Source organism: Callithrix jacchus, chromosome 12 (assembly GCF_049354715.1).
Source record: "Callithrix jacchus isolate 240 chromosome 12, calJac240_pri, whole genome shotgun sequence".
Taxonomy (NCBI): domain Eukaryota; kingdom Metazoa; phylum Chordata; class Mammalia; order Primates; family Cebidae; genus Callithrix; species Callithrix jacchus.
In genome coordinates, this window is record NC_133513.1 from 28,576,843 (window position 1) to 28,599,972 (window position 23,130).

Sequence of the window (23,130 nt, forward strand, 5' to 3'; positions counted from 1 at the left end):
AGAGGAAAGCTTTCTTCGTTTGCTTGTTAAACTTTCACTCCAACCTCACACTTTGTGTCCATGCTCCTTAATTCTCTTGGTCGTGAGACAAAGAACTCCAGGTGATATCTCACAAGGAGAGACTGCTACATTGTGATACATTGGTGATACTATAACATAAGGATAGGAGAAAGACTTGAACCCCCATGTGGAGATGTTGCCAAGATATTCAAGCAGCTGATGGAGGATGGGGCTGGGCCAGTGTTTTCTCAGGTCCCTAGGGGGTTCGGAATGGTGGAGGGATGTGGCGTTAAACTACACCGAATTGTGTCATAGGGAACAATTCTCCCTCTAATTCTCTTCCAACCCTTTAGATGACTTCCAACAGGAAACGACAGTTTGGTGCTAGCCTGTCTTTAACATTGCTCTAACTCTTGCTGATGATACTTCCTAATACTGCCTGTTTCACAAAGAGAAAAAAAGACCACAACATCCAGCTGGAGTTCAATGGCACTGTTTTTCTTTTATGCTCGTATGTGCACGCACACACGCACGCACACACGCACACACACACGCACGCACACGCACACACGCACACGTGCGCGCACACGCACACACGCACACACACGCACACGTACATGTATATTTCTTCTATTTTGGTGAGTTGTACTGTTTTTCCACTCCCAATTTTGATCTAAAGTTCCCTTTTTACCTTCATTTTTGTAAGAAGACTGTGAGACAATATAGAGCAAACAAATCATAGTAGAAGAAGAATATGGAACTAGAAATAAATTAATAAAGGTGATGAGGAAGGAGACCCTTAATCCTCGTAAGCTTCTAAGAGTCCTCCCCCTGGACTTCTACGTTGCATTTCAATGGGAGAAGTAAAGGCTGGCAGAACCGGGTGCCACCCTTAATCGCACTCCTGTAGATCGCAGGCATGGTATGGAGGAATCTTTCCGGAAGGCACTGTTTCTGCTTAAACACGATCAAACCCCCACCTAGTCACGTACCCCACGCCTGCTTCATGAATCAAGACCCCTTCACATGTAATTTCTAGAGCTGTAAGCCTTTAAAAGGGCAAGGATGTTCTTTGTTGAGGAGCTCGGTTGTTAAGGTATTTTCACCTGCCACAGCTCCGGGCCGAATAAATCACTACTTCCTTCCCTGTTCGGTGTTCAAGAGGTTTGTTTGCGGTGGCTTCTGCCTCAGTGATACGAAAATAAGCAAAGTAGGGAAACACTGAGATAAAAGAATTCTCTGCTTCTAGGCCCACTCCAGGCTGAGAGGTCACAGGGCCACCATCTTGCATATAACAGAGCGCCATTCACATTGTGGTTTATAGGAACAACGTTCCCTGGAATCGTGCAGTGTACAGCCTGCACAGCTGTACACAGCAGCCATGGATATTTTTAGAGTTACAAATATCCCAAACACACTAGGAAGAGAGATAATCTTCTGGCCGGCTGCCCTGAAATTGGCAGCCAAAGTTTCTCACTCCAAATTATGTTATTTTCTATTCATGATCCGCATACAGCATCCCCAAGCTCAGGGGATCACCAGGCAGCCCAAGCAGCACTGAGTCTCAACCCAACCTCGAGAAGAATCAGAGAAACAGGCCCAGGGCTCTCCTCGGGAGAGACTCACGAACATAATCCCAGCAAGGCTGCGAAAAGATGAACTGCATGTTCAAGTGTAAAGGCAGCAGGCCGACATTCTCAGACATCAGTGCCCTCGGATAATATACTTTCCTTTTTTTTTTTAGATGGAGTGTCACTCTGTTGCCAGGCAGGAGTGCAATGGCGCAATCTCAGCTCACTACAACCTCCGCCTCCCGGGTTCAAGCGATTCTCTTCCCTCAGCCTCCCGAGTAGCTGGGACTATAGGCACCCGCCACCATGCCCAGCTGATTTTTGTATTTTTGGCAGAGACGGGGTTTTACAGCATTGGCCAGGATGGTCTTGATCTCTTGACCTTGGGATCTGCATGCCTTGGCCTCCCAAAGTGCTGGGATTACAGGCGTGAGCCACCATGCCTGGCCCCATGAACCATTCTTTAAAAAGATAGCTGACATTTAAATCTAGCTCAACAAGGAAGAATAAAAATAAACCCAAGAATGGAGAGGTCATAATAAACTCCATGGTGGGTAAAGAATCTATTTAAACAAATAACCAATATGAAAAAGAGGCAGGTAGTGTAACTGTAACACCTTGATGCTGTACAAATCGTGTAAGCACCAAAAATCAGGAAGTCAGAAGCAGTAAGACCTGCAGTCACTACATATTTCTGAGAAGCAATCTAATACCAGAAAAACCTTGTTTAAAGACCATAGGGATACACTTCTATCCCCCTCCCCTGCAAACCACAAAGTTAATTATCTCCCCGGAGGTGAAAAGGGCCAGGCAGAAGAGAATGGAGAGTGGAATTCAGGCCTGACATGTGAACACCAAGCGAGCCTCACTTATCGTGAGGGACACCAGTCCCAGTGGCTCTTGAACTCCTGGCCTCAAGCAGTTCTCCCACCTCAGCCTCCCGAGTAGCTGGGATTACAGGCATGTACCACCACACCTGCCCTCAGCAGGCTCTCAAACCCAGGACTACTGAAGAAAGACCTCTCATGTCTTAGGAAGTTCCTGTACTGATTAAAACACACACGCACACACACACAGCCAAACACACAGTGGCTCAAACCTGTAATCCTAACACTGTGGGAGGCCAAGGCGGGAGGATCACTTGAGCCCAGGAGTTTGAGACCAGCATTGGCAACATAATGAGTCCCCATATCTAAAAAATAAATAAATAAATAAAAAGTTTTTTCAAGTAAAAGCACACACTAGAAAATCAACTTACACTCACCCATACCAAGCCGGTCTTAAACAGTGTCCTCTCTCTCTGTCACTCACATGCCTTTCTCTCTAGGTCCACTGCCTCAGCCTCTCCTCTGGCCTCCCTCTACACCAGCAGCCACAGGAGTACTTGTAGAACCCGTGTCTGAATTCCACTCAGGAACCTCCAATTCCCTTTAGCTTTCACCAGAATCATGCCCTCGAGCATGTATGAAAAATGGAGGCTTCTTAAGATGCATATTCTCTGTGACCCAACAATTCCATTTCTTGGAACTCATCTTACACATGTGAAAAATTACACAAGGTCAAAATCATTCACTGCAACCTTATTTTAATAGCAAAGGACTGGAAACAACCTAAGTTTTCATTAATTAAATAAGAAACATACATTCAATTTATGGAAGGATCACACCCATTAAAATGAACAAGACTGTTCCCTCTCTCTCAGAATGTAATTATTAATTAATATTAGTAGTACATGGAAAAGTGGGGATCTCACTGAAGTTTGACACCCACTGCTCATTCCAGGATAAGTCTACACAGCTCTGGCCCTTCGGTCTAGTGTGGCCTCCTGACATTCTCCATCAGATGCTCTACGCTCTATTCATTCTCCATTGCTGCTGTAACAAATTCACACAAACATCTGTATTGGCTAAAACAATACAAAATCTTTATCTTTTTTTTTGAGACAGAGTCTCACTCTGTCATCCAGGCTGGAGTGCAGTGGCTCAATCTCAGCTCACTGCAGCTTCTGCCTCCCAGGCTTAATCGATTCTTGTGCCTCAGCCTCCTGAGTAGCTGGGATTACAGGCATGCACCACCACACCCAGCCAATTTTTGTATTTTTTTAGTAAAAACGGGGTTTCGCCATGTTGGCCAAGCTGGTCTTGAACTCCTGACCTCAGGTAATCTGCTCACCTCAGCCTCCCAAAGTGCTGGGATTACAGGCTTGAGCCACCGCACCCAGCCACTCTCCACTTCTGAGTCTCCCATGTCCACTAGACCACTCAATGTGCCTTTGCATACCCATAACTTGGCTCCCATTCATAAATGAGAACATACGGAGTCCAGTTTTCCATTCCAGGGTGACTTCACTTAGAATAATGGAAAAATCTGGAACACTTCATGAATTCGTGTGTTATCCTTGCACAGAGGCCATGCTCACCCTCTCTGTATCGTTCCAATCTTAGTGTATGTGCTGTCAGAGCAAGCACTGATGTGGACATCTTTGGAGTGGGCGACATTTTTCTACTGACCACAGACACCCTATATCCCCAGCTATCAAAGCATCTGTCACATCTCATCAAACACAAGACCTTGCCAGGTGCTGTAGCTCCTGCCTGTAATCCCAGCATTTTGGGAGGTTGAGGCAGGAGGATTGCTTGAGGCTGGGAGCTCGAGGTCAGCCTGGGCAACATAGTAAGACCCTCATCTCTACAAAATTTAAAAATTAGCTGGGGGTCGTGGCATGAGCCTGTAGTCCCAGCTACTCAGGAGGCTGAAGCAGGAGGATCGTTTTAGCCCAGTTCAAGGTTGCAGTGAGCTGTGATCACACCACTGCCCTCCAGCCTAAACAACAGAGTGAGACCTTGTCCCTTAAATATAAATCAATACATAATTTTTTAAACAAAAACGCAAGACTTCATGACTATGGACCAGTCCCTCCACCTGAAATGCTTTCTCATCTGCCCAAATTCTACTCAGACCTTCAAGGCTGAACTCAAAAGCCCCTTTCTCCATGAAGCCCTCTCTGATTTCCCCAAACAGAGTTAGTGACACTGCCAGCACTTTGAGAAAGTCTGTCTACATAACACATGTCACTTGGCATTTGAATTGTATGTTTACTTGTATATCTCTCAGTAGCCAGCAAGCAGTTTAAGAGTGAAAATGAATGTATTCAACCACAGGTCCCCACCATTTATCACAATGCCTGGAGCATAATAGGGTTTAATATTTAATAATCAATGATTGGGCGAGACATGGTGGCTCACGCCTCTAATCCCAGCACTTTGGGAGGCTGAGATGGACAAATCCCTTGAAGGTAGGAATTCAAGATTAGCCTGGCCAACGTGGTGAAACCCCATCTCTACTAAAAATACAAAAATTAGTGGTGTGTGGTGGTGTGTGCCTATAATCCCAGCCTCTCAGGAGACTGAGGCATGAGAATCACTTGAATCCGGGAGGTTTCAAGGGTTGCAGTGAGCTGAGACTGCACCACTGCACTCCAGCCTGGGCAACAGAGCGAGACTCTGTCTCAAAACAAAAATCATCATTGTCATCATCATCACTGATGGAATGAATTACCAAATTCTTTTTATTTTACCATGGAGCGTGCTATTTAATACATAATCCAAAGTATGATTTTATGCATCTGCTGTTAATCCACATGTCTGGCTCATGATGGGAACTCTATAAATATTTGCAGCATAAATAAATTAATACTTATACCTAATATTTATTGAACATTTTCTATATGCCAAAATATAGAACATTTTCTATATTTTCTATATTGAACATTTTCTATATTGAACACTTAGCTCAGCTCTTATAAGCTCTGCCTCCCTCATTTAATTCTTCACAATACCTCTCAAGGGAGTACTACTGTATTCATTTGGATAGTTAATACTAGCTGCTGTTACAAACATCTCAAAATCTTAAAAATTCTTTCTTAGCTGCCTCTCTTGAATGACTCACATCCATGAAGTAACTCAGGGATCCAGGCTCCTTCTGTGGTGTAGCTGCACCACAGATGAGGGAGAGAAAATAGAGGGAGGGCACATAGTATATTTGTCCACCACATCCTGGAAGTGACATCCATCACTTCCACTCTTATCCCATTGGCTAGGCTAGTCACATGGGCATTCCAAGTGCAAAGGACTCTGGGAACTGCAGAGGAACTCAAGGCTGCTGATGAGCATAGAGTCATAGCTGGAATCACCATCTTCCTCGTTGTACAGTGGAAGAAACAAAGGTTCAGAGGAATGGAGACACTGCCCAAGCTACAGTGTGTAGGAGACAAGTTCAACCCAGATCTGTCTGCCTGCATAGACCCAGCCCTTAACCATTACTCACATCTAACATTCTGTGAGCTCAAAAGTTAGGCCATAGCGGGGTGCAGTGATGGAGGACTCCACCCTGGATGGGACTGTCCCTCTGGACCATCCCCCAGCAGATAATCCACCAGGAGCTAATCAGGAGTAGGCTGGGTCTTGCATTTTACTATTTGCTTGGTTCTGCCAGAATCCTTTCATTCACAAGTGTCTAAACGATGACATGAGGCAGATGTTACGTGCTGATTTTCCCCTCCAGATTGGTGCAAGAGAGGAAACGGAATCTATTTTTTTAAGCAAGCATCAGCTGAAGCTTGAACAAAACCAATACCTCTTGCAGGACAAGCAGCTCTCTAAGCTTCCCACAGACGCTCTCAGAGTGTCATTTCTGGGGTTTATTTGGCAGTTGTTTACAGTCTGGAAAGAAATACTGCTCCTTCCTGGATATGTCTCTCCTCTCCGCCTCCCGCAACCTTGCAACCTTCCCCCAACAGTGTCAGCCCTTTGCCTTGTAGTTTAAAATTGTAATTAAAAATATCCCCTCAACCCCCCATTGCTTTGCCCAGAATCAGTCCAGAGTCCACGCCCTCTTTCCAAACCCCACCATTCTTCTCGCCTCTTCTCCGTGTTCCAACGTCAGCATCTCCACACTGAGACAATTGCAATTACAAGTCAATTCTCAATTATTCAGGGCTGATTATTCAGGGAGTGGATTGCTCAGGCTTTCTGCTTCCCCCGCCCTCTGTGGGTTTCGTTCTACTCATTAGTACCTCCACCAGCAGACAACAAAGGAAAAGAAAAGTTTGCTGAACTCCCATCCCTCAAAACCAGTGGCTGGTTAGCCATTTCTGTTTGCCGGGAGGCAACTGGGATCCTGGACTTCATCTGTCCTGGCTGCCTCTTCCCTGATTCACACAGACAATGCAGACTTGCCATCATTTTTCCAGGAAGGGGAGGAGAGGTACAGCCAACGCCAGCCTGGGTCTTTCATCCCAAGGCTGCTCCCACCAGCCTGTGACGTCTGTGTGCTTGACAACAGCGTGTGCCCACGTGGAAGTGTGTGCGTGAGTGTGCACGAAAGACCCGGTGTTGTCAGCTACAGCGTACAGCTTGATGGCAGGGGCTGTCTCTTTACTGCACGAAATATGTCAAGGGACCATTGTGTGATGGCATATCTAATAAATACAATGAATTTTCAAAAACAAATCAGAGAGAGGCAGACAAAAGGCAATTCACCCTCACATGAAATCGTCTCCTCCACCAGCTTACCCAAATCAGGGCTTGTTTTTAGACCAGAGGCCCTCTCCCAGGTCAAAGACTCCGATCTTGGGGCGTGTGAATCATAGTCCCTTACTGAAAAGCTATAGGACAAACAGGGCTCCTCCTTGAGAGGTCATCTTGGGGCCCTCGAGAGAAATAACAGACACTGGTCCAGTGGATAGAGTGTGTATCTACCCAGAAGGGGGCCCAAGGTTGACCCAGGCAGAACTGAGTCACCTCGGTGACAATCACCACTTCCTGCAGCCTGGCAGCCTGGTCTCCACTCGCCACTTGATAACCTTCAGAACTGTTCTCTACCAGGGCAGAGCAGCCTATGTATAGGCAAGAGTGGGGCTCCCGTGTGGAGAGAATGAGATGGGTCCTTTAACTCTCTTCCAGCAAACCCCACCGGACTCCTGGCAGTCTAACTCTGGGTCATCTTGCCTCATTTTTGCATTCAATCAACAAATACTCATTAAGCACCTACTACGTGCTGGGCTGTGTTGGAAGCACTGAGGATTCAGTGGTGCAGAAGACATGATGTTTTCATTCCAGCAGGGGAAGCAGATGTAAACAAGTCAACAAATAAATAAACAACAGATGGTGCTATGCGCCCTGAATGAAACAAAACAGGATGCTGTGTGATGGAATGACAGGGCGAGCCAGGCTTCTCTGATAGGCTGATCAGGGCCTTTTCTCCAAGAGAGGACATTCCAGCTGAAACCTGATGAGGACAAGCTGGCCATGTAAAGATCCAGGGGGTGGCCAGGTGGTGTGGCTCAAGCTTGTAATCCTAGCACTGTGGGAGGCCAACATGGAAGGATCGCTTGAGCCCAGGAGTTCAAGACCACCATGGGCAACATGACAAGATGCCATCTCTACAAAAATTTAAAAATTAGCCAAGCATGGTGACATATGCCCGTAGTCCCAGCTACTCAGGAGGCTAAGGCAGGAGGATCACTTGAGCCCAGGAGGTGGTGGCTGGAGTGAGCTGTATTTGTACCACTGCACTCTAGCCTGGGTGACAGAGCAAGACCATGTCTCAAAAAAAACTAAAAAGAAAAGATTCTGGGGAGAGCATCCCCAGCAAAAGGCACAGCAAGTGCAAAGGCCCTGGGGCAGGAAGGAACTTGGAGTGCTGGAGGAACAGCAGTGAGGCTGTTGTGAGGGTGTTCTGGGGTGATGGGAGGGGCCAGGGCCGGGTTGCTCAGTCTCGTGCTGGGACAGCCTTAAGGAGCAGTGCTGCAGCTCTGGGAAGCCACTGAGGGCACCAGGAAGATGAGCACTGTGATCTGATTTGCATTCTTAAAATCTCTATCTGGAGGCTGGGTGGCTGCAAAAGACAGAACCCACTCGCAGGAGCTTGAGCATAGAGGCTTGTTAGCACAGAAGGATACAAGGGCATCTCACTGAACCCAGGAGCAGGGGCTGCAGGAGAGGGGAGCCATGGCAGCTGGGCAACCTCTCTCTGGCTGTCTCAGCCCCTCTCTGCTCCTCTGAACACAGGCTTGCCTCCCTCAAACACTCCACTCCTTGTCCCTGTGTCCAGCCCTACAGAGGCCAACCCACCTCCCAGAGTCCTCCGACCTCCCAGGACAGAGAAGCTGATTGGTCCAGCCCAGGTCACATGTCCAGTTCAAGTGGCCAATCAGTATGGCCGGGTAGGTCATGGCTTTGCAGGAAAACATGGCTGCCAGCATGTCCATGACTGATGGTAGAGAAGCTGCCAGAGGAGAAGGACTGGGCTGGGCAGGTCTCTCCAAAGTGTCTGCTTCCCAGTGTTCCCCAGAATTCCCTCTGGCAGCCTTCCCTGACTTCCTCCATTCCTGTCTCCATCTCAGTCCCCACCTGCAACTCAACCAGGGTGTCCAGGGCTGGCCAGACCACAGAGTTGCTCAGAGCTTAGGGTGTAGGGAGTTTCCTACTCAGGGCAACAGGACCCCAGAAGCAGGGGCAACAAAGGGAAAAGGCCAAACCCAGAAAGATGGAGGCTGGGATGTGGAGGTCAGGAAGACTGCTCTGAAAAGCTGGAAGCCAGGAACCAGGAGCAGAAAAACAAAAGTCTGTGTGGCAGTGAGACACAGGCGGCACAACTGCTGGGGCCCACGGCGAGTATCACGTGCCAGCCAGGCCTGGTGGGGCCGCTGGGCTGTTGGCCACTGAGCCTGAGGCGCCTGTGTGCACAGCAGGGTGGAGCGGGCAGGAGAGACCACGGGGTGGTGGGTGAGGGCTGAGCATGGCTCCTCCTGCAGCTCAGAGGCCTCGGCTCTCAGAGAGGATAGCTCTCAGCCCACTCTCCTCAGTGCTGGCTGCTCGCTTGCTGCCAAGGCCCCAAGAACAGCCGGTGTAGGCATCCAGAGATGCTCACATTTGGGCCCCAGTCTACGGTAGTTTAATTGCAAAGGGGTGTCCTGGGAGGAACAGTGGATGGAGGGAGATAAGATAACTGAGAGGGAGGAGATGGTGGCAAGGTGGGTGGGTTCCTGTCTCAGCAGGAGCTGAGGGCCAGGAGGAGGGAAGGATGGAAACCCAGAGAGCCAGAAGCAGGAGAAGAGAGAAGAGGAGAGTGAGTCGGGGGGGTCAGCGGGGGGGACAAAGGAGGCTGGGCATGGTGGCTTGCACCTATAATCCTAAGGCTTTGGGAGGCCAAGGCAGGAGGACTGCTTGAGGTCATGAGTTTGAGACCAGCCAGGGAAACACAAAAAGACTCCATCTCCACAAAAAAACTCAAAAATTAACCAAGCTTGGTGGTGTGCCTGTAATCCCAACTACTCAGGAGGCTGAGGCAGGAGGATCACTTGAGCCCAGGAGGTAGAGGCTGCAGTGAGTATGACTGCACCACCGCACTCCAGCCTGGGCAACCAAGCAAGACCCTGTCTCGAAAAGTAAATCAAAATAAAAGATAGGGGAAAAAAATCAAAGCAGAGTATATCAGAGACAAAGAGACCAAAATGGAGAGAGATAGAGACAGTTGTGACAAAAACAGTCAGAGAGCGAAAGAATGAGGACTGCCTGGGCTCAAACCCAGCTGCCACAACTAATGACAAGTTACACTTACTAGTCTGCTGGACTGCCGTAAACAGCACCACAAATAGGTGGCCCCAACACCGGACAGTTACTGTCTCACAGCTCTGGAGGCTGGAGGTCCAAAATCAACGTTAGTAGGGCTGCCTCCTTCTGAGGGCTCTGCAGGAAGGATCTGTTCCTGGCCTCTGTGCTTCGTTTTTGTTTTTTTGAGACAGAGTTTCACACTTGTTGCCCAGACTGGAGTGGAATGGTGCGATCTCAGCTCACTGCAAACTCGGCCTCCTGGGTTCGAGCGATTCTCCCACGTAGCTGGGATTACAGGCATACACCATCAACCCTAGCTAATTTTATATTTTTAGTAGAGATGGGGTTTCACCATGTTGGTCAGGCTGGTCTTGAACTCCTGACCTAAAATGATCTGCACACCTCGGCCTCCCGAAGTGCTGGGATTATAGCCCGGCCCCTTTCCCTGACTTGTAGATGCCGTCTTCCCATCCACATGGCATTCTCCCTGTACCTGTTTGCATTTCTGCATTTCCCCATTTTAGGAGGACATCCACATATTGGATTAGGGCCCACCCAAAATACTTTATTTTAACTTGATTACATCTACAAAAAATGTGCTTTGGTTGGGAGCGGTGGCTCACGCCTGTAATCCCAGCACTTTGGGAGGCCGAGGCGAGAGGATCTCGAGGTCAAGAGATCGAGACTATCCTGGCCAACATGGTGAAACCCCCCTCTCTACTAAAAATAAATAAATTATCCAGGCGAGGTGGCGGATGCCTATAGTCCCACCTACTTGTGAAGCTGAGGCAGGAGAATCATTTGAACCCATGAGGCAGAGGTTGCAGTGAGCTGAGATTGCACCACTGCACTCCAGCCTGGCGATGGAGACTTTGTCTCAAAAAAAAAAAAAAAAAAACTTTGCTCCAAATAACGTCACATTCTGAGATACTGGGGGTTAGGAGTTCCACATATGAATGGAGGGGACATATGTGGAACTCCTAACCTGTCACATCTCTTAACCTCTCTGTGCCTCAGTTTCCTATTCTTAAAATGGGCATAATAATAGGACCTTCCTCAGAGGTCTTTCCAAGGAGTCAGGGAGCTACCAGGCATGGAGCTGGGCAGGCAGAAAAGACTTAGCGAGTGTTAATTACATTGTCATTGTTACCGTTACTATTTGGTGCATTTAGGCAGAATCATGACCCCCTAAAATGCCCGTGCTTTAATCCTTGGAAGCTGTAAATATGTTACTTTACAAAACAGAAGGGACTTTGCAGGTATAATTAAGGTTGCAGCCCTTGAAATGGGGAGACTATCTGTTCTCCAAGTGGTCCCAGTGCCATCACAAGCCTGTAATAGCAGAGAATATTCCCCAACTGCAGGAAGAGAGGGAGAAGCCAGGTGAGAAAAACTCAACCCGCTGTTGCTGGCTTTGAAGATGGAGAAGCCGGGGAGGGGGTCCCCAGCCAAGGAACAGGGTGACCTCCAGAATACAAGAACAGCCCTTCATTTACAGCCAGCAAGAAAGCAGGGACCTCTGTCCTACCATCTAGAGGAACTGGATTCTGCCAACAATCAGAATAAGCAAAATATGGATTCACCCCTAGAGCCTCTGGAACAAAGCACAGCCTGCCAACACCTTGATCTTACTTTATTTTATTTATTTTATTTTATTTATTTGAGACAGAGTCTCACTCTGTTGCCCAGGCTGGAGTGCAGAGGCACAATCTCAGCTCTGCAACCTCTGCCTCCCGGGTTCAAGCAATTCTCCTGCCTCAGCCTCCCAAGTGGCTGGGACTACAGGCACACATCACCACGCCTGGCTAGTTTTTGTATTTTTAGTAGAGACAGGGTCTCACCATGTCGGCCAGGCTAGTCTCTAACTCCTTACCGCAAATGATCTGCCCACCTCAGCCTCCCAAAGTGCTGGATTACAGGCGTGAGCCACTGCACCTGGCCCACGACACCTTGATTTTAGGTGGGTGAGACTGTCCTGGATTCTGGCCTGCAGAACTGTAAGATAATAAATGTATGCTGTTTTAAACCACTAAGTTTGTGAGGTCATGTGTTACAGCAGCCACAGAAAACTAATACATTCTGAAAATGCCAGGCAAATGGGAGCAGGCGATCTGGTCGATCAAGCCCTCTGTTGGGAAACCAGGCGGACACCAGTGCTCCCTAGGGGCAGTGAGCCACCCTAGCCACCACGGAGAGGCCAGCCCACCTGGAGGACCCCCTCGGGAACAGAAGCGGGACCCACACATCGGTCTTTGCCGTTGGCACAACATCTAAAAGCAGACAGAAAAGCAAGGGGCTATCTGTGCACGATCAGGGAGAAACCAAGGGCCCCCAGGGAGATAAGGGAGTTGCAGGCCCCACCCACAGGACCCTCCACCACTTCAGAGGGCACCCTGACTGTCAGAGACTGAGTAATGCCCCCGCCATGGGGGGATTAGGGGGTTCACGTCCTAATCCTCGGAATCTGTGATATCTTACTTTACATGGCAAAAGGGACTCTGCTGAGTGATGAAGATAAGGATCAAGAGCTGGGGAGATTAGCCAGGATTATCCAGGTGTGTCCAACATAATCACCAGGGTCCTTATAAGAGAGAAGTCACAGAGTCAAAAAAAGATGATGTGATAAACCAGAGGTGGGAGCAACGGGCTTTGAGGATAAAGGAGAAGATGCAAGACAAGGAGTATACCTGGCATCTAGAAAGTGGAAAAGGCAAGGACACCTTCCCCATGAAGCCCCCAGGAGTGCATTCCTGTGGATGCCTTCATTTTAGACTGCTGACTCCAGAACTGTGGGAGAATATATGTGCATGTGTGTGTGTGGTTAGTTTGAGTCAGGGTCTTGCCCTGTCACCGAGGCTGGAGTGCAGCGGTGCCATCACAGCTCACTGCCACCTCATTTCCTGGACTCAGGCAATCCTCCCACCTCAGTCTCCTAAGTATCCGGGACCACAGGTGTGCACCACCACACCCGGCTAATTTTTTTAAATTACCTGTAGAGATGGGGGTCTCTCTGTGTTGTCCAAGCTGGTCTCAAACTCTTAAACTCTTGGGCTCAAGAGATCCACCCATCTCAGCTTTCCAAAGTGCTGGGATGACAGGCTTGAGCCACTGCACCCAGCCTAAATGTGTGTTGTTTTAAACCACTGAGTTTGTGGTAATCTGAGGACCCTGGTGTATGACAGATGCAACTGACAACAGTAACAACATAGGCATACCCTGTATGGCAGACACACCTGACTTAAGCTCCCTGCACACACAAAACACTGTTTAGGCTCACACATTGCAGCTGCTTGCTCTGTTACCCCAGATACCTTTGAAGCTTCCTCCCTCAAAGTGGCCTTCCTGACCTCCCCCCATGATAAAACAGCACCCCTGCCCCTGCATGCCCTTACCCCAGACCCTGATGCATTTGTCTCAGCGACACTCACGCCTGCCCGTGGGAACAAATGCTTGTGGGGGGCTCATCTGATTCCTCACTGGACCATCAGCTCCATGAGGGCAGGGTCCCTGTCTCACTCACCACTGATGAGTGCCTAGCACAGTGCGCAGGCTCATTACCTATTTGGTGAATGAGTAAACATGTGCTTTGTCGTTACCCCCGGTCTCTGGCCCTACCAGGCAAGGCTCACCACGGAAGCAAACTCAGTACCAAACTCCAGCAAAGAGGCTTCCATGAGGCAGGGATGTGGTGGAAAGGGCACTGGCTGTGGGTCAGCAAGGCTAGAATGAAGTCCCACGGTGGGCAAACCTGAGGGAGTCACTGTGCCTCTCTGAGTCTCGGTTTCCTCATCTGTAAAATGGGGATGATGACTTAACTGCTTCAGCCCACTTCAGAGCTGTTAGCCACATAACAAGTGAAGAAACTGTCTTATCCTAGCTGCACCAGAATTCCTCTTGAGGACAGAAATGACTTTGTGGAGAAAAATGTTTTGACAAGAGCTTTAGTGCAGAAGGCGAATGCCCCAATGTGCTCATGCACACACGCAAACACACACACATGCTTGCAAGGTTGAATATTGGCTGCCAACAGGAAAGGCTTCTGGGGAGAGGGAAGCGGCTTTGCACACATGAGAAGAGAGACCGGGCACTCCTTGGGACACCCAGGTAGAAGGAAGAGGGGCCAGGCGGATGCCAGATGCACCATGTCACCTGCACTCCGCGATGGAACCTCCCACGGATCTTCAGTAAAGTCAGCTAAATCCTCAGACGCTCTTTGAGAGGGATTTGTCACTATGGAAACCCAAGAAGGGGCAGCATCTTATCTTGACACTAACCCTATTCAGGAGGGAGTCAACCACCAGAAACCCAGATCCCAAATGCAGAGGCAGGTTAGGGTTAGGGAAGGCTTGAGTCCTGGAGACAGTGCTCTGGGGGGGACTTTGCTAAAACGTACCTAGTCCCTAAGAGAGGCATAGAGGCTCCCTGCTGATTGGTGCAGTTCAGAAATAAAAAATTAGATTGGACTCGTACTGGAGAGCTATTTGCAGACCATCGAGTTCTGTTCAATCTGGCGGTGCCACCATGCCAAGGCCACTTCCAGCCCACAGGGACTTTCCATCTCCATGAGACCTGCGCCCACTGGAAGCAAACGCCTTTGCTCCCCAGTGCCAGTAAACTCATTCACATCTGTCCCCGACAGGAGAAGTCATCCCTCCCTCCTCCTGCCTGGCAGTCTCCGTGATGGAGGCCAGGGGTCAGGAATAATATATAAAGATGCTACCAAACATTCCTCCACCGGAAATCATTCCTTGGCAAATGCTGGGGAGCAGGAGAGGGGAGTGTGTCATCTAGAACTCCCACAGAATGGTGATTGCAAAATTCCAATGCAGCCGCCCGCAACTGCCTCTGACGGGAAGTCTGATCAGCGTCCCAGGTCACACGATGTCTCCCGTGTGCCAGCCTCGGCCTTTTCTGGGGTAGTCAAGCGGGCCTGGGAGCCTGAGGGTAAGGCTGAGGGGGACTCTGCTGGGTCATCGGGGCTCTGCCAGGTCGCCGGGGCTCTGCTGGGCAGGCTGCACGCTGTGGGTGACCCAAGAGCTCCCAGGAGAATGAAAGGCAGTGCTATACACATACCCAGATGGCTGTTTGGAAAAGAACCTCACCCTGATTTCCAACAAGGTTTTCCCTGGAGAGTCTACAAGTTTTAGAGGCAGAGGCAGTTCTTGGAACTGTGCTCAGCAGGATGAAGGAAGGAAGGGTTGTTCTCAAACAGAGCCTGGGCCGGGCCCGGCCGTTGCCAGTCCTGCCTTGTGCCAGCTCCCCCGCCCAAGCGCGCCTCCCAGCTCAGCCGCCTGCGTGACATCCTGTGCGCTGGGTTGGGGGCTGTGATATCACATGTTTTGTGGGTTATGGGGTGATGAAACTGAGCTAAGAAGCTGCTGTAAGAGAATGAGCAATGGACACACTGCCTCAGCGGTCAGGGACGAAAGGGAGCAGTGAGGACTACAAAGAACTGGAGAACATGGGCATGCCCGAAAGAGGTGGATGCCGTCCAGCTTGAGTCCATCGTGGCCATGTGTGCCCCAGTCCTGCTAGAGCCTTCCTGTCATCCAAGAGAAGCCAGACCCTGGCTTTTGGATGGAATCTCCTGATTTTTCCAGTTTGAAGTGAGAGACTGCTCTTTGGCACCAATACCTGTCTGCCTTCTCCTGCTGTGCCCTCACAGCCACCAAGGACCATGTGGATGAGGGCAGCGCCTCAGGGATGGCAGAGCAACTCTCTAGAGAGATCCCGGTCCCCTGAAGTGAGGCTGAGATTCCTGGTTCGTTCCGACTTTGATGTGAGAGAGCACAGAAAGCTTCTATTTCACTTAAGCAGCTGGAATTTTGGGTATTTGGCTCAGCAGTTGGACTTAACTTCTAACTAATGCACTTGGCCACAGATTCCATTTTCAGATTCCCAGAGAGCACAGCCAACTCTGCCAGCCAGCAGCCTTCAGCTTGCAACCCTGACCTAAGGTGATGTTCCAAACAGAACCCACCAGATCATCTCACTCCCCTGTTTACAAACTCTGAGCATTTCCCTCCGCTTAACTTGTCCAGACTCCCCGACAACCCCAAGCAGAGGCTTCACAACCAGCTCTGCTCTGGTCTCACATTTCATACTCCCACACAGTTGCTACAGCTGCTCCAAACGCCCCACGGTTTCTGAGCCCCTAAGGTCACCGCTTCTTCCAGGCAGCCAGGCTGAGTCAGTCACGCCCCCCTCTGCCCTCCTACCACCCCTTAAACACATCCTATTAATACCCTGTTATGGCACCCATCATGTGGTGTTCTAATTGCATTAGCCTGTGAAAGCAGCAGCTCTGAAGGCAGCCCCCAAACCCCAGCGCTGAAACTCACCTGCTGTGTGATCTTAGGCTAGTCACTCAACTTCTCTGAACCTCCATTTTCTCATCCATGCTGAACTGGTAACAATATTGGTTATATATTTAACACAGGTAGACAGAATGCCTATTGGGCCAGGCATTCTGCTAGGCGCTGAGCACACAAAACCATACCTGTCATCACGGAGCTTACAGACTTAGAATGCAGGTCGACCTGAAATGAAATTTTACACACAAGAAAAGATACTTCTGGCTGGACATGGTGGCTCATGCCTGTAATTCTAGTGCTTTGGGAGGCCAAGATGGGAGGATCACTCAAGGCCAAGAGTTCTAGGTCAGCCTCAGCTACACAGCAAGACCCTGTCTCTATGAAAAAAAATTTAAATAAATTAAAATTAGCCAGGGTGGCTGCACGCACCTGTAGTCCCAGCTACTCAGGAGGCTGAGGTGGGAGGATCACTTAAGCCCAAGAGTTCAGGCTGCAGTGAGTCATGATCAGGTCACTGCACTCCATCTAGCCTGGGCAGCACAGCAAGACCTCTCAAAACAAAATGTTACTTCAATGCAGTTGATAAACTTTACAAGTGGCGGGGCCCAGTGACTCATGCCCGTAATCCAGCATTTTGGGAGGCTGAGGTGGGTGGATCACCTGAGGTCAGAAGTTCAAGGCCAGCCTGACCAACATGGTGAAACCCCATCTCCATTAAATACAAAAAATTAGCTGAGCATGGTAGCACATGCCTGTAATCTCAGCTACTTCGGAGGCTGAGGCAGGAGAATCACTTGAACCCGGGAGGCAGAGGTTGCAGTGAGCCAAGATTGTACCATTGCACTCCAGCCTGAGCAACAGGAGTCTGAGACCAGCCTGGCCAACATGGTGAAACCCTATCTCTACTAAAGATACAAAAAATTAGCTGGGCGTAGGAGTGCATGCCTGTAATCCCAGCTACTTGGGAGGCTGAGGCAGGAGAATTGCTTGAACACAGGAGGCACAAATTGCAGTGAGCCAAGATCGGACCATTGCACTCAAGCCTGGGCAACAGGGTGAGATTCCATCTCAAAAAAAAAAAACTTATAAGGGAGAAATATAATACATGCGTGGATAATTAATGGAGAGAGCCAACCTAGTCTCGGAGAGGGGGCAGAGGAAGTTCTTTTGAGGAGGTGACATTTATGGAGAGTCATACAGTAGAAGCCAGCTGGGCAAGTGAGGAGCGCTGGCGGGCGGAGGGAGGTGGTGTAAGGAGGAAGAGGTGGCACGTGCAAAGGCCCTGCCACAGGAAGAGAATCTCCTTTTCCAGAAACCCAAAAGAATCATGAAGACAATGTTTGGGGGGCAGAGCAACTATGCTTTGGATCTTCAAAGCCCGGAATAGTGCTCAGCACATGGGAAATGTTACTAGACCCTGTTGCCCACCACCCTCTGATTTGGTAACTGTATTTCCACACATGGGCTTGGCATTCCCCAGGCACACACCATGTGTCAAGTGCTGCAAAGGACATAGAAAGAAGATTTGAAGATGGACCAGGCCTGTGTCCTGCTCTCTCAGCATTTCCAATTCCAAAGCATGAGGATCGCAAGCTCCACGTTAAGGCATCAAGGTTTGCATAGCAAACACTAGGGATTGTCCTCCAAAGCTGATTTCTCTTCTTCCATGGCATTGCAGACACCCGGGTATCCCGGGCAGGGGGCACGGCCATGCAAAGCTCTTACCAATGGCTTGTGAGTGGACAGTCCGTGTCAGGGTGAAGACATCAGTCATCTCCTGGCTTCCTGCATGACTCACTTCAGCCACACAAACAGTGATCAGGGTAATCCCAGTGCTTTGGGAGGCCAAGATGGGAGGATTGCTCGAGGCCAAGGGTTCCTAGGACATACAGAGCAATGACTTGGAAGCAGCCTGGCTCCTGGAATGACTGGCACCAACCAGGACTACGACCTAAGAGAGAAACAGCCTCTCTGTTCTTCAAGCCTCCGTATTGCGGGACCTCTTTGTTACAACAGCATAGCCTTACCCTGACCCATCTAGGCCCTGAGAAAGGGACAGGGACCTAGGAGTTTGGAGCAGGAAGTGAACATTTTGTGCTACAAGAATCAAGGAAGATTTCCTGCAGGAAGATAGCACTTGCACTAAGCTGAAAGGAAGTATGTGTTCTGAATGAATAAAGGTGTGTCCATGGGAGGACATGCTAATAAACAGTTATTAAAGAGCACGGGCAGATCCACATGTGCAGAAATGAGAAAATGCCTCGGTTCTGTTGTCATGGGGAGAAAGCAGAGGGTAGAACTGTACCTCTCTGCTTCCGTCTCTACATAGGTACGTGGTTGATAATGGAGAAAACAGCTGGAAAAATACAGACTAAACTGAAGAGTGGGAATAAGCATGTGGAAAGGGGAGTCATTTTCTTAGTTTTCACTTTTTTAATTTTCCTTTTTTTTAAAGAGACAGGGTCTCACTCTGTCACCCAGACTGGAGTGCAGTGGGGCAATCAAAGCTCACTGTAACCTCCAACTCCTGGGCTCAAGCAATACTCCCACCTCAGCTTCCCAAGTAGCTGGGACTATAGCCACGCTATTTTTTATTTCTTTTTGGTAGGGATGGGGGTCTCACTATATTGTCCAGGCTGGTCTTGAACTTGTAGGCTCAGACAATCCTCCCACCTCGGTCTTCCAAAGTGCTGGAATTACAGGTGTGAGCCACCATGCCCAGCCTCACTTGTCCCACTGGCTGCTGTATCTTTTGGCAATGAATACTTATGTGGTATTAAAAAAAATTTCTTGCATTTCTAAAGCAAGTGAGACATATGCTTGTCTTGCCCTCTCGGGAAAGGAGCTGCTCTGAGTACTAACCGGACCCTGCCTTACCCCAGCCAGGTCATGAGCTTTGAGAGGAGGCACTGGTGTAACTACTAGTCCTTGGAGTCCCATATGGCTTGGACAGAGTCCACTGTTGAAGTTTTTGAAATCAATTTCCAGTTAGTTTCATCTGAGCACAGTGGTTTCCCAGAGAAAAAAGCCTTAGAGGCAGAGAGTGTGCCTTCTTTGCCTAGGCAAGGAACCAGGAAATTTGACCTCCTTGGGCCAAAACATAGCTAAACCATGAAGGCCTGGGCGACACCATATCTAATGTGGGATGAGGCTGGGCGCAGCAGCTCACACCTGTCATCCCAGCACTTTGGGAGGCTGAGACAGAAGGATCGCTTGATGCCAGGAGTTTGGGGCCAGACTGGGCAACATAGCAAGACCCTTCTCTACAAAAAAAATTTTTTAAGTAGCCAGCTATGTTGGTGTATATCTGCAGTCCCAGCTACTCAGAAGGCTGAGGTGGGAAGATCACTTCGGCCCAGGAATTCAGGACTGTAGTGAACAGTGATCACACCACTGAACTCTAGCCTGGGCAACACAGCAAGACCCTGTCTCAAAAACTAAAGGACCATGGATTTGTCTGCAGTTTGCCAACCCCCATCGTCGAACATCAGTGCTGAAAGACTCTTAGAGGGCACAGTCTATCCTGCTATAAGGCAGGTTCCTTTGACCCAGGTTATCTCATTCATGATTAGCATGTAGAGGAAGGATGTTGAAATAATGAGGAAAGTGTGTCCATACATGATTTTCTCCAGCACATTAATATTTTTAAGTAGTCAGGAACAAGCACCATTAAAGAAATATCCTTATCAAGACTTGAAGAACTGAAGAGCAAGGTCTACAGCAGTGCCACTGGTACGACCTCGGTAGCAGCGGTGACTGGATTCCTGGCTTCAAGAAGCTCTCTGCTGCCACTGGGCTGTATAATCTGGGGACATGGCAAATTTAGATGAAGAAGCTACAAAGTCCTTCCCACCTCTGCTGAAACAATAGACTAATGGCAAAGGCTACACCTTCAATCACAATTTTTTGCTTTTGTTTTTGTTTGTTTCAGAAGGAGTCTTGCTCTGTCACCCAGGCCAGGTAGGTGGTGCAACTTGGGCTCACTGGAGCCTCCACCTCCCCGGTTCAAGTGATTCTTATATCTCAGCCTCCCGAGTAGCTGGGATTACAGGCACATGCCACCATGCCCGGCTAATGTTTGTATTTTTAGTAGAGATGGGTTTCAGCATGTTGACCAGGTTGGTCTTGAATTCCTGACCTCAGGTGATCCACCCACCTCAGCCTCCCAAGGCGCTGGGATTACAGGCATGAGTCATCACACCTGACCCCAATCATAGTTTTCATGTCAATAAAAATGATCCCAATTAGAAGCAAATGCCCTCCTGAAACTACATCTCTGAGGAGGAAGCAAATTCTGAGGGTTAAAGACTGCAACATTTGATTGCGTGGTTGGGTGCAAATACCCTCGAGGATTTGCCTGTGCTCAGATTTTTTTAAGGTTCCTATTGATTTTGTTGGTGCTGTGGTTTGGAACTTGGTGCAAGCTCCCCTAGGTTTGGGGTCATCTACCTCAACTCTATTTTTCTCATAAGCCTCTTTCTTATTAGCACACGGCTTTACAGATCACGAGGTTATATAGGAATGCATGTATGGGATGTTGGCAGTAATGCCTGGAACCTTTCTCAACCCCACCAAAACACTATGCAGATGAGAACTGCTACTAAAAGTAGCTGCTGACATTTATTGAGAACTTACTGCATGTCGGCAGTGTGCTAAATGACTTCTTCACCCCCTCTCTGCACAATTAGCTGCTGGTGTCATCCCCATTTTAATAGAAGGGGAGTTTGATGCTGGGAGAGGTTGAGGGATCTGTCCAAGGTCCACCATTAGAGCCCCAAGAGTCCTCTCGCCTCCTTCCAAATCCGTTTGCCTGTGCCATAATGTCTACAGCGTGCTCATCTCCCCACAATATGCAAGTCAGAGAATCTCAGATCTTGCCTCCACCTTTAGAGTTGATTATTCAAAACGCACAGGCAGAGGGAACAGAGGGAGAGAGATTGGATGCTGACCTTCAAGAAAAGTTCCCATGGTCTCGTGAATCAAATCAGGTGCAGTTCTGATGTCTGAGAATAACAAATTGTTTTTTTCCTCCTCATTGGAAACTCCACAATCAGTTGAACCCGAAGATAAAGACCAGGACTGAGAAATGGCCTTATTTCAGGACCCCAGCGTCCTTCCAGGGTGAGCGTTTGAAGAAGTACACACGGGGAAAGCATCGTCAAAGGTCAGAGGTCAACTTGGCAGGAACAGAGGGACATTCAGAACAGAACACGCCCAGGACCAAATGTCAGCAAGTATGTGGGCAACGTGGACATTCGGCCACTACTGTGTGAGAATAAATAGGTGCAACCACTTGGGAAAACTTCTTGGCATTACCTAACGCTTGCATCCCCGGGATCCAGCAACTCCATTTAAAGGTATCCTAGAGGAACTCTTTCCCGTGGAACCCTGAGCCATGGACAAGAATGTTTCAGCAGAGGGGTTGGTGATGGCAAAAGAATTGGAGACATCTCAACTGCCTGTCAACCGCAGAAGAAATACACAGCCTGCAAGCAAGCCTTACAACAAAAAACCACACAGCCGTGGAAATAACAGATCCACTCCCGTACACATCAACGTGCACAAACTCAAAAACATACCGTACAACACTGCAGAAAAAGCAACTTACAAAACAATGCATAGAGTCTGCATGTGTTTAGATGAAATTGAAGGACAGGCAAAGTTAAACATATTGTTTAGGAATACGTGGGTGTGAAAACTATAAGGAATGGCAGAAAGTGATTTGTGCAAGATTAAGGATACTGGTTAACTTTGAGGAGAGACAAATGTCGGGGGAGAGGCACATGAGGAGTGTCTTAAGATTTGGTCATGTTCTGTCCTTAGATGGTGACTGCATGGGTATTTTATTATTCTTTACACTATACAGATAGTTTTAAACATTCTTTTGTGTAAGGGATATATTTCACTTTTTTATATTTCATTTATTTATTTTTATTTTATTTATGTATTTTTTTTTGAAACAGAGTCTTGCTCTGTTGCCAGGCTGGAGTGCAGTGGGGAGATCTCAGCTCGCTGCAACCTCTGCCTCCCAGGTTCAAGCAATTTTCCTGCCTCAGCCTCCCGAGTAGCTGGAACTACAGGTGTGAGCCACCAAGCCCAGTTAATTTTTGTATTTTTAGTAGAGACAGGGCTTCACCATGTTGGCCAGGATGGTCTCAATCTCTTGATCTCGAGATCCTCTCACCTCGGCCTACCAAACTGCTGGGATTACAGGCATGAGCCACCGCGCCTGGCCTCACTTTTTTAAAATTTAGAGATATAAAAAAATAGAAAACGGCCCCAGAAATAAGATAGAGCCAGCATAACAAAATTCGAGCCCTTATTGGTATTTAAGGGGCACCCAATTTTCCACCCCCTATCCTCAGAGAACATGCTGTTCAAACACTTCCTGTAACCTTAGTAATGCAAGTTTGGCTGCAATAAAAACCTAACAGAGGCTTAAATAATAAAGGCATTCAATTCTGTCTCATAACAAGAAGACTGGAAGTAGGTAGCTAAAGGTTGATTCAGTTTCTCAGCAACATTGGGAATCTAAGTCTGCAATTCTCTGAGACTTCTCCTAGAGGCACAAGATGGCTGCTATAGCTCCAGACATCACATCCTTACTCAACCACTTCCAAATGCAGGAAA

The 23,130-nt window shown here is 48.6% G+C and overlaps 1 protein-coding gene and 1 non-coding gene across 6 annotated transcripts in view; both read right to left on the reverse strand.

The window, feature by feature from the left end:
- GSG1L (GSG1 like) overlaps positions 1 to 23,130 on the reverse strand; it is a 279,871-nt gene that overhangs the window by 206,709 nt on the left and 50,032 nt on the right. The gene's annotated exons all lie outside the window — the stretch shown is intronic.
- On the reverse strand, positions 3,933 to 4,039 carry LOC118146506 (U6 spliceosomal RNA). Its single transcript, XR_004732366.1, has one exon. It is a non-coding gene; the product is annotated as a U6 spliceosomal RNA (small nuclear RNA).